Below are 12,576 nucleotides of genomic sequence, written 5' to 3' on the forward strand. Positions count from 1 at the left end.
TTTGTGTGTTTTCCCAGCTCGTTCTGATTGTGTGACCTGGGCCTTATTATTTTTACCTGTTCCCCATTAGCCCTGCATTGACCCTCCTTCCTCTCCTCCACCACCTGCACTTTATCCCCTCATTAGTTCCGTTTATATTTGGGTACTGGCTCTGTCTTCAGTCATTCTTGGATTCTTGTTTGTCGTGTTCTAGGAAATTATTTTCTTGCCTTGTCTGAACCAAGCCTAAAGTAAATGTATTTTCTGTTCCAGTTTTCTTCATTTGAGTCCAGCCAGATCTACTCCCAGTGCCAGGTAAATTCAAACCTATTAGCTTGTTTGAATTAAAACTATAATTTGATGTTCAGCCATGTTGGCATATGGACTGCAATGTCAGATTTTGATCCAGACTAAAATACCTTAAAGTGGACCTATCATGCTATTTTTAGGCAACAGCATAGGTCTCAGATATATTAAAAAATATATAAAAAACATGTCTATGAAGTGTTTTGCTCAAAATACCAAACAGATCACCCATTTTAGCCATGCCTCATATCCATCTATCCATCTATTTCACTTCCTGTTTCAAAAGTGCTGATTTGGGGTATAAAGCTTTTTTTTAAAAAGGAAATTGATGAAAAAAAAAGGAGGGAGCTGAGCTCATGCGAGACCCGGCAGCTTCTGTCTAAACTAAATGCTACAGTGATGAAACGCCATATCATGGATTATCAAGGATTATTTCTTAAACAGTATGGAGCTCAAAGGCTTTCTTTCTTGCCGGTTATACCACAAGGTGGTTTTAGTCCAATGGCTGAGCCTGTTTTTTAGCCACACCCCTGCATTTTTGACTAGGCAGTGGACACTGCAACCCTGTCCCTCATGGCTGAATGGCAATTAGCTGTATCCTCCTGGGACCAGAGGAAAGAAAGTGTCTTCCAATTTCCTTTTTTTTGTGATTTCCTACCTATTTAGGGTTAAAAAAACATCTTGCAATTTAGACTTTTTTTATTTTATTTTTAAATGTTACAGTATGTCCACAGTAGAGGACGTCGGGACCATATTAGTTTGAAAAGACAGCCAAAATTAACAGAGACTATGTAACGTATTATGGTTATAGAGTGATATTAATACAATAATACATTCACCTTTATTTAAAACATGAATAAGTAATTGATCTGAACATTGCTGTTTATTTGGTCACTAAAAAACTAGTTTGGTTTTTGGTGAATCTTTCCAGATCTTCAAAGACTTTGTAGTCAATGTAGTGGGAAAAGTACCTAATTGACTCCAGTCAGCACGGGCTGTAGGGTCATCTTGACTAGTTTTATGGATGTGGTCTCCATTTGACCATGCTCATAGAAACAAAGCTTGCATTCCTGAGGCAATTCTCATTTTTCAAGGCTCCACTTAAAATATAAACAACAATAAGACATACGTGCTACTCTTGGCCCACAGAGGGCCATGTATTTCCAGCTCATCCCTATCTGTCTGTATCTGTGCGCTCATGGAGCCTCCTGCATCTTTCCCCCCCTTCTTCTTGATCCTCTTCTATCCCAGGTGTGAAAGCCTCATCTCTCTCATCATCTGAGAGCTCAAAATCTGAATCTCCCTTAACTATCTGGTACTGAAAATGTCTGCTTCAGTTCCGTCTCCTGCAACAATATTGAATCATAAAGTCTATGAAGATGGTCCTGACGTCCACTAGAATGGACATTTATAAAAGGGCTGTTATTTGAAAACTTGACTTATTGCTTTCAGAACTAATTATTATATCAATCAATCAATCAATGTTTATTTATATAGCCCAATATCACAAATGTTACATTTGTCTCAGTGGACTTTACAGTTTGTACAAAATATCAGTATGACAATACGACACCCTCTGTCCTTAGACCCTCACATCGTACAAGGAAAAACTTCCGAAGAAAACCCACAGTTTAAAGGGAAAAATGGGAGAAACCTCAGGGAGAGCAACAGAGGAGGGATCCCTCTCCCAGGACGGACAGACGTGCAATAGATGCCGTGTGTAAATTGAAAAGATAATACATTTGCAACATAGGTAGACCAAATGTTTGGAAATGCATGTGTGTATAATAGGAAGATGAATCCACGAGGATATCCATCCAGGACCTATGATCCAGGACCACAGCCACGACTCAAGATCCAGGGCTCGCGATCCAGGACAGAGGAGCGCAGGATCATCCATGACTCCGGATCCCGGCGTATATAGACACCAAAAAGAAAGACATTTGGGGAAGCTGGGTTAATCGGAACATGAGAGTACACAGGTATAGACAGAGAGAAGGAAGAAGTAAGATGTCCCCCGACAAACTAAGCCTATATCAGCAAAACTAGGGGCTGGATCTAATCAGCCCTAACTATAAACTTTATCAAAAAGGAAGGTCTTAAGCGCACTCTTAAAAACGGATAGGGTGTCTGCCGCCCGAACACAAACTGGAAGCTGATTCCACAAATGTGGAGCTTGATAAGAATATGTGGAGCTTGATAAGAATATATATATATATATTTATATATATATATTTATATAGTTCCTCACATGTTAATAAACAAGAATATATATGATTTTCATGGTAAAAATTACAATTATTCAACAATATTTGACTTCTCCTCCTGTTTCTATAACATTTTGTTTTTGGTATGCCAGCCTTTTTGGATGAAAAGAAAGAAGAACATGCCATTTTAACCAATGACATATCACTGGAAAGACCAGGATGTCCTCTGTACAGTACATCAGGGATTGATAGACTGGCTCAAAAGAGTAAAAGGAGATGCATGTTAACAAAATGTCGACTACAGTGGACATTTTCAATGGGCTGGGTCCCAGGAGGGTATCCCATACTTTTGATATAAATCTGTTCCAAAATCTGAAAATCAGCGTGTAACCTTAAGAATTGTCACTACCGAACACATATTATCTTAAATGAAGTAAACTTTTTCGAGGTTTTATGCAAAGTATTAGGTTTTTATGTGTGTAAACCTCTTGAAATATGTGTATGCTAGCCATGTACTTGCAAGCATTCTTTAGTTATGCTCAAACTTAGCTAGAATCGTCACTACAGAAACAGTCGTGTTGCAATGTGTTTTTAAAGTCTGAAAATCAGTGTGTTACTTTAAAGGTCTCTTATTATACTATTTTTAGGCATATATTATAGGTCTCAGATATATAAAAAACATGTCTATGAAGTGTTTTGCTCAAAATACCAAACGGATCACCCATTCTAGCCTCATTCCCCTCTATTTCAGCCTGTTACTAAAGTGCTGATTCTGGGTCAGTAGCTTCAAACATTCACACTTCAACATAAGGCATGTTATGAGTTAAGATTAAGCAATAAGGTTGAGGGAATATGATACAACCTTGAGAACAAAATAATGTGGTCACTACCGAAACACTGGATGTTTTATAAAAAATTAAGAATATTGACTTATCAACTAAAATGATATGATACTGATTGGTTTAATGTATGTTCAATTTCGACAAACATCAACTCTGGAATCAATATAATCAGTATTATGCATTTAAAAAAGAAAGTTTGCATTATGAATTGTATAAATTGAACATTGAAATTAAAAATTACATGTTGATTTAATTGTGAAAACCCTCAAGAAATATTTGTTAAAATACTATTTAGAGAAGGGAAGGTAAAACAATCTTAACAGGTTAATGTAATGCTTTTTTACTACAGTGTATTTACTATGTTTCGGTAGTGACCATTTTTGGTAGAGGAAGAACATTCCAATGCAGTCTGAAAATACGATATAAAAATGTACGGTTCTTTTACTAGATATGTGTAATTTAGATATGGTACAAAAATATATATGCACAAAGTTTTGGGGAAAAAAACATACAACATTTCAAAACTGTTCCAACCTGACTTTGCACCAATTCGGTAGAATGGCCCATTTATGTATAAAATACCTAACAAAGTGCATTTTGCATGATAGGTCCCCTTTAAATTACACCTAATGGATGTATCTCCATTGAATTTGATACAGACATTTGTGTCTTTTCTGAATACATTTTATTATTGTTGGTGATCATCTAAACCAGGGGTGTCAAACTCAAATACACACAGGGCCAAAATAAAAAAATGGGTACTAGTCAAGGGCCGGACTGCATGTTCAATGTTTATTGCGAAACTTATTGAAATGAACTTATTGCACATATTAAACCTGGAACGAACAAAGCTTAAATGATTGCCTATAAAAACAACATTAAATAATCAGTTGCATTCATTTCTTATGGCTCTATCTGCAGCTTTTCCAGAGTCATATCTTATGGCTCGTTGCAACAGCTCTATCTGCAGCTTTTCCTGAGTCATTTCTTATGATTACATTTTTCCACAGGCCACAGCTTCAAAAAAACAATTCCCCTCAAAGAAAAAACCAAACATGCCCTGTTGTCTCAAGAAAAAAAGTGCAGAAGGAAACATCCATGTAAACTCAGTGTGCTACTCTGTGATGCTAGTTCAAGCCAGTTTGACACATGTGATCTAAACCATCATAAGCTCATACTTTTAGTATACTTAATATGCACAGGAGTGCTTAGAGTGCAATGCTTATGTATGGACTCCCAATATTATCTGTAGTATCAGATCTGCACATTGTCAGAGGTTCCCTTGTGCACATAGCACACATCAGGAATTACCATGAGGTCAAGTTGCTAGTTAGTAATTTGGTGTAAAACCTTTTTGACCTTTCAGTCTTTTGCTGTTCCCTGAAGTCTTTTACCGTTCCCTTTATTTGGCTGACAGCTTTGGTGTTGGCCCTTAAAAGTCGAAGTTCCTCAATGTCTCCATTTTCCAGTTAGACATTGTTGTTCTCCTCTGGTTTCATGCCAGCTGCGATAGACACGTCACGTGAGATGTGAGTGACAGTAAACATCTTTAAAAGAAAACAGACCAATATTTTATAGGTTCTTGATCCCTCATAAGGATAATTGAAATGAATATTGATGGTAGCAGTCTTCCTCACCAAGCTGGACAAATGAGAGCCACATATAATAAGCAGCAGGCCGCTCAAAGACATTTACTGTGAGCAAAGTTACAACCTACCTTTGTAAAAACATATCATCAAAAACAGAACCCTAATGCAGTCTTATTGGCCCAACAAACCACCTCTCTCATAGCCACTTATCCGAGGTCTATGATATTTATGTCCTTGTTAAGGCGTCTTCACAGCTGCAGCTGATAGATATCCAGTAAATCTCTCTTTTCATAAACTTGCCCACTTCTACTTTCTGTTCTTTCACTTGCTGCCTCTTTTTGGCCGTAGTTGAATGCCCCTTTTTTACTGATTAACATTGACTATTTCGCCAGGAGTTGTCAAGATCTAATGTTCAAGTGTTGGTCCGCCTACTAATAACATCCTTACGCCTGATGCCAGCAGAGCAAAAACAATGCAAAACTTTAAAACCCGATGTGGCCATATTTATTGTATAATGCTCTTAAAATGTGTCTTTAGCAAGCTTACTTTCTATCTAGAGTCAATACACTGGATATAACATAACCTTAACCCTAACACAAAAGGGGGGGGGGGGGGGGGAACCTTTATAGTATCAGTTACATTGAATTTCATTTTTTTATAAATGCAATTTATATTGATTGAACTATAGGCATCAAACCTGTTAACAGACTCCAGTCTTTTGGTGGTGTAAAACATTTTATTGTCCATTTTGTGCCTTTTTTTCTTTTTAAACTCGTACACCAACATCATGGCTGCTGACAAAATATGTATTTTCTCTTCATATTCAAAAGTGAAGCAATTCCTCTTAAAATCATCCAATTTATCTTCAGGTTTCTTGACTAGCTTTGATTTCCTCCTGGCAATTTTACCTATTTCAGTCTTTCTCTCTCTGCTTCTCCAGCTGTATTTTGTATTCCCTCCAGCGGCAGATCCTAGAGGCAGACTGCTGATGAGAAGGTCTTGTGCTGTAATAGCCTATTACAAATCATTTATCACACACAATGCCACTGGTTCCCAGACAGTCCTGTCCCTCAGTCACTCTGTGAATGAAGAAACAGAAAAACTGAAAAATGGCCAATTCTACAGTGAGACGCTGAACCCCAGACGCATTTACCACACACAAACACTTGCGAGCAAATCGATGAGACACACAAACACACAACCACTCTTCTGCAGAATTTGTGTATTGGACTTGTTTGATCTATCATGTGAGATATTTCACCAGCCTCCCTCAGAAAGAAGAAATGAATCATTATTCTTTGTTAAGAAAAACTGGTCATTGTAGTCCCTTTAGAAAGGTGTAGGATGTTCAGTTAGCGCTGAACACACTTTTTACACGGCAATGATATATCTATAGAATGAGGGAATATCTATCAAGCGCCCACTCACGTTGAGATTTGTATCAATTATTCAGTTGTTTCCCCCTGTGCAAACAGAAAAGCAATATAATCAAAGCTTACACAGATTTGTTTTATTTATTATTGAAACCCCATCTCAGCTCTCCTTACTCCTACTGTTCTTTTTATCTACCCACTTGCTCTCCCTGGTGTTTATTTCTTCATATGTATTCTCTTTGTTTCCTCTGTCACTGTGTAACCTCTCCACTACAAACCCTCCTCCCCTGCACACTGTATATGTAATCAAACTCTCATTAGCACTCTGTTCAGTTCGTTGTTAATAAATAATTCACATATTAATGGGTGACATCCAACTCTGGTTTCAATTACATCTCCAATGACTCTTTTCTTAGGGGAGAAAAAGAAAAACCAACATCTATTTAAAATGTTTGCATTTCATCAAATCATGCACACACTGGGACCCCGTTATAATTGTATTCAGCAGAGCCTCCAGGCCACGGCAGTATAATACACACTCGGCGCGTTTAAGATTTACTGGTGTTAATATTTCTGTCACGCAGAGCAGGATCAAATACCAGAGCATCTCAAATCTATATAACAGAAGATGTCAACAATTGTTTCCAATTAACATTACAATAAGCACTATCACCAAGATGAAAGGAGCCAGTTGAGGTGGTTCGGGCACCTAGTTAGGATGCCACCTGGGTGCCTCCCTAGGGAGGTGTTCCAGGCACGTCCAGCTGGGAAGACACCAAGGGGTAGACCTAGGACCATGTGGAGGGATTATATCTCTTCGCTGGCCTGGGAGCGCCTTAGGATCCCCCAGTCAGAGCTGGTTGATGTCGCCAGGGAAAAGAAAGTTTGGGGCTCTCTGCTGGAACTGCTACCCCCGCGACCCGACCACGGATAAGCGGGAGAAGATGGATGGATGGATGGATGGACCAAGATGAAATGAAAATAAAACCCATTATCAAAGCCAATACAGAATCAGCATTAAAAAATACAATTCTAACTCAGCAGGAGTCATGCATCTGAATTAAATGTAATCTCAAACCTCCTTTAGCCCATATTCTCATGATGAAGGTTATTAAATACACACCCGACTGTCATTACACTGTCATATGAGGAGGTATGAGGCCTGATTAAAGTTTCCTCCATAATCTGCGCAGGTGCATTTCCTATACAAATCGTAATCTGTAATAGAATACAATTAAATTATGATGAATATTACTTTTCAGATGAACAGCTAAGTTTCAAATGAACTGCATGCATGGTGCTCAAAATAACTTGGAACTTCCTTGAACCCTGTATCCACAAATTCTTCAATCATCAATCCAAAGACCAACACTTATGTGCAATAATAAACTCATAGTTATCTATGTTAAAAACAAATATAGCCAATATATAACTGCATGTTATAAGCCATGTTAGGAGAATTTAAAAAAATTAAATAGGACATTAATAAGACAACAAACAATAATATAATGATGATCTCAAAGAAGCAGTTAAAGGTGAGGTAAGTTTGAGAAACCGGCTCGAGATACACTTTTTGTTATATTCCATGGAATGCTCTTAACATCCCGATAGCAATGAATATCTTAAGTGTTTTGACAAATCCATTAAAAAATGTCATCTGTGGAAGCCGTAGCGCTGTAAAAAGCACGACCAATCATTTTAGCCGGCCCATCTAAAATAACTGGATGGCCTACCTGCCTGTCAGCCTTCCATCTGTGCACAAACTTATCTCGTGCCCTCATTGGTCATGTGCGCATTTGTGTGTGTTGGAGGAGGGGCTCTGTAAGGAAGTGGAAGATTTTTTCAGTTGCAGTTTCTCAAATTACCTACCCCACCTTTAAGGGATTTTTGTTTCTATTAAATCATTTTTTGTATAACCCTTCCATTGTCTAACAAGAGAACATATAATTCATAACTACATATCTTACCTTGCAAGAGAACTCTGGATCAACAATTTGAGCTGTGGATCCGTCTATTTGGCATGTGACAGTGTCACATTGTGCTCAGAGCTGGATTGGAAAAGCCAGAGTTGACACACATTGATAACGCCCCTCATGAGACCAGTTTACCATGATTGACGCTGTTTTGTTTTGTGAAGCCACTAGATATTGCAAAAATAAGACAAGCTCCAGGTGTTATGACAAGTGACACAAACACAGAGGCAGAGATAAAATATCACCAACAATCTCTGCAGTACAAGTTCCCACAGCGTTGAAAGATTATTATTATTATTATTATTATTATTATTAATAATTACAGACTGTCGGACAGCAAACCCACAATTATTCTGAATCCTAAAATCCTCTACAATTGATGTAAAATTCCTATTTTTGGGTGCTGGGAACAAAATAAGGGGTTGGTTGGATGAGAAAGATTGCAAACAGTTTGTTCCATTTTACTGACATACCAATATTACTATGTTTATCAAGAAAAAACCCTATTAATTATGCACTTGAGGAATAAACAGTGCTGCTGAAAGACTTACCAATGCTTTCAAAACGGAAATAGACTATTTTGTCATTAGAGAAGCGTCCATTTAAAACGGCATGTGTGAAAACCTTGATTTTAGAGTCACATTTGATGCCGACTTCTTTTCAAAAAGCAAAGCTAACCAAAAGGGCTTTGACAAACATGTCCTCATTCAGACTCTGTCCATCTCAACTTTCCCTCTTTTATCTCCGTCTTTTCAGAGTTCACAGTTCCACAGCGAGTGCAGCCTCTTATCTCTTCATCTCCTCCTGACAGTCGACAAGACTCCTTTCCCTCGGGGGCAAAAACGTCTGTGACTGGTAACCTGATTAAGAGGTCCAAGATAGCATCGCATGTGGAGATTGAAAGAACCGAGACGGAAAGAGAGAGGGTGAGAAATAAAAAAGATAACAGCCAGAATGAAAAATGACCAGCTTGCCCAGATGTTGATACCAAAGATTACAACAGATTATGTGGGTCTCACATTCAGAAATGATCAGCGCATGCTTAGGGCTCTTTCACATAGAGAATACAACATATACAATCATTTTGAATAGAACTCTCAAGGATGGACATGTTTTTTCAATTTTCTTGCTGGTGTTTCTTTGACCTCGATTGGCACAAGGTTATACTCAAGTCATGCATTAAGCTGCAAAGAAAATCCTCCACAAAGTACTTTACAAGATGCAATGACCTGACATTGACATTAAACAAGGTTGCTGTGACATTTGGATACTACTTGGACCCCAAGGCAGAGACTGACAAAAATAAAGTTTCAATGTGTTTAATAAAGGAAGGTATAGTCCAAGGCAGGTACTGACGACAGGGAGCTGGCTGGTTGCAGTAAGTCCAAAAACAAGGGAAAACGTTCCCGACAAAAACTCTAAAAGCTCCTCAAAAAACGGCGAAGTGAACAAAACAGACTCCAGGCTGCAGAAAGGCACTCCGGACCGTGGAACAGCATGTAATTCTCTGGCAGATAAGTGAGGTGAGGGCCAGGCTCTTAAAGAGCAGGTTGATCATGTGAGTGGGGACAGGTGTGCCTCATCTGCAGCCAGGAGTATACCAGCCACGCCCCCTGTCACACACCAGCCCTGCAGAGACGGAGAGACAGAGTAGTGAGGGGTAAAAGGAGCAAACAACAAGTAAAACACAACACCAAAAACCCCATGCATAACATAACAGTACCCCCCCCCCCTCAAAGGATGCCTCCTGGCAGCCTACCAGGCCTATCCTGGTACCGGACATAAAAGTCTCTCAAGAGATCAGGGTCACAACAGTTGCAGGGGAGTTATGTACTAATATGCAGTGTGACTTTGGTGTCTAAGCTATTGACTGTTTGTTTTCATCATATTCATATGCAAATAACTTTAAGTTCAAAACACTGTCTTGCATATCTCCTTTATTTCTTTCTTCCTGTCAATCTTCCCTTCATGGCTTCATGTGGAGTTTTGCACACCCCCACCTATTTTTCGCTCTCTCTGCTTTTCCTTTTTGTTCAGTTCTAGACTTTAATGTGGTCAAGTGTTCATTAGTAAAAAGCCTCAGAGTATAAGATGGAGGTGTTGGATCAGTTGAAATGAAAGAAAAATAATATTCATTCCAGAGTCTTGATGCCTAACTGCTGTAACATTTAAATAACTTAGAAACTCATCAAAGCATTATGTTAGCCATAGAAACATAACCAACAACACATTAAATAGATTTCAAATCTATTAGGTCAATCCAATGCAAAATCCAACATGTAACATAGGTTCCACATGTCTTTATCTCTGAATTAGATGTATCAGCGGTTAATTATCAACACAATATATCCAAATCAGTTCAGAGGACTTACTGCAACAATGAATTTCCTCTGTTTGTTTGATTAAAATAGATTTTGATGATTTGAGAAAATGTCTACACAAAATGCTAAAATCTGACAAGGGATATGGTCACAAATACAACATTTTGACCTATGAACTCGATATTGTGAATTTCAACCAGAACTAGTTAACTGGAAGACTTGCTCGCTTACTAGTGATTGATTTGCAAAGGACTGATATTGTTAAAAAGTCTTACATCATAGGATTAAGACACTGTTATTGTAACTTAGTCAAGGGGCCCGTCAGTAATCAAAACTTCTACCAAAATAAATTGTTGCACTTGGCAAAAACACTACAGTTCAGTAAAAAGTGTATTACGGCCCGTCCACACAGCGGTGTGCGTTGAAGCTTCCAACGCTTCTGCCCATTCACTTTGAATGGGGTGACGTCACTTTTAGCCGAACTGCATTTTGGGAAGCGACGTGGAGCGTTGCTGGCGTTGCTCGCTTCAAAAGTTGAGCAATGTTCAACTTTTGACGCCTCGACAGAGGCGTCAGCCAATCGAATCATATGCCAGTATAAGCTCTAGCCAATCAAACCGCGTGCTTGTGTGTCTGGGGCGGGAGATTCATGTGATTGGTTGTTGGTCGAGTGTCAGACACGCCCGCCGGCAAGCGTCAACGCACGCCGCTGTGTGGACGGGCCGTTATCCTATTATCTTATCCCAGAGTAAATCATTCGCAATTGATCTCTACTGATATGAATGAAATGAACTACCAATTGCCACAAATGTGGGAACAATACATCATTTTTTATTCTTATTCTATACTGAATTGTCGTAGTTCCCAAGGCCCTACCATGGATCCCCTAATTATTATGTCTTTTTTTTTTGTTTCCTGGGACATGTACCATAAGGATTGAAAATCCTTCCACGCTTATACTGACGACACCCAGCTTTATCTGTAAATCCTATTAAAAACAGATTCACTATACACTTATGCTACGTACACACGGTGCCGTTGCGTTGATGCTTGCCGGTGGGCGTGTCTGGCGCTTGGGGTTACGTTACAACAACCAATCACATTAATCTCCCTCCCGCCAGCGCGTTTGATTGGCTAGCGCTTGTACTGGCATATGATTTGATTGGCTGGCGCTTCCGTCGATGCTTGAAAAGTTGAACTTTTCTCAACTTTCACAGCGAGCAACGCAGGCAAAGCGAAGCAACGGAACCACAATTCAGTTCGGCTAAGCGTGACGTCACTCCATTCAAAGTGAATGGGAAGTGTCTCCGTTGAAACTTCAAACGGAACCGTGTGTAGAAGGCGTTATTTTGTGTCTTGCAGAGAATGATGGTAAAGCCCTTTCAGGTATTTCTAAACAATTTAATGCCCAATACTTTGCTCAAAGCTCCTCACATACTTTGCTGTAAACCTCTTGTAATATTTCAATTTTTCATAGATGCATTATGATTAATGTATTTGTATGTCTTTGTCCTTGCTCTTCTTAATTTTTTATAGTACAATTATTTTTATATTGAATTCCCCAATGGTCCAGATGGTTTCATACTGTAAGGCGGAAGCAGAATAGCTAGGGTATGATTAGAGGTAACCTGTTTGTTAAGAGTACTAAGCGCTATTGCTTGTTTCACAATTAAAACATACCTTGGGAATTAACTGTTGCTTCATGTCCCTCTTATCAGAAACAACCAGCAAAGCCGTGCCAGACTTTTGTTGGCACAAAATACCACCATGCATTAACCATTCCAAGATTGCTCCTCTGAAGTGATAAGTGATTTGTAGAAGGGATTTTAACACTTTTATAGTTTTACTTGATGGTAGGCCGAATAGTTACATGCCAGCCAAAGGTAATTTAAAAATTAGCCTAAGCTAATTATTTCCTTGCAGGTGATCTCCCTGGCTGTCCTTGTCCAAGCATATGTTTTTCGGCCATTGTTTTTTAGCAGTCTG

Source organism: Gymnodraco acuticeps, unplaced genomic scaffold, assembly GCF_902827175.1.
Source record: "Gymnodraco acuticeps unplaced genomic scaffold, fGymAcu1.1, whole genome shotgun sequence".
Taxonomy (NCBI): Eukaryota; Metazoa; Chordata; class Actinopteri; order Perciformes; family Bathydraconidae; genus Gymnodraco; species Gymnodraco acuticeps.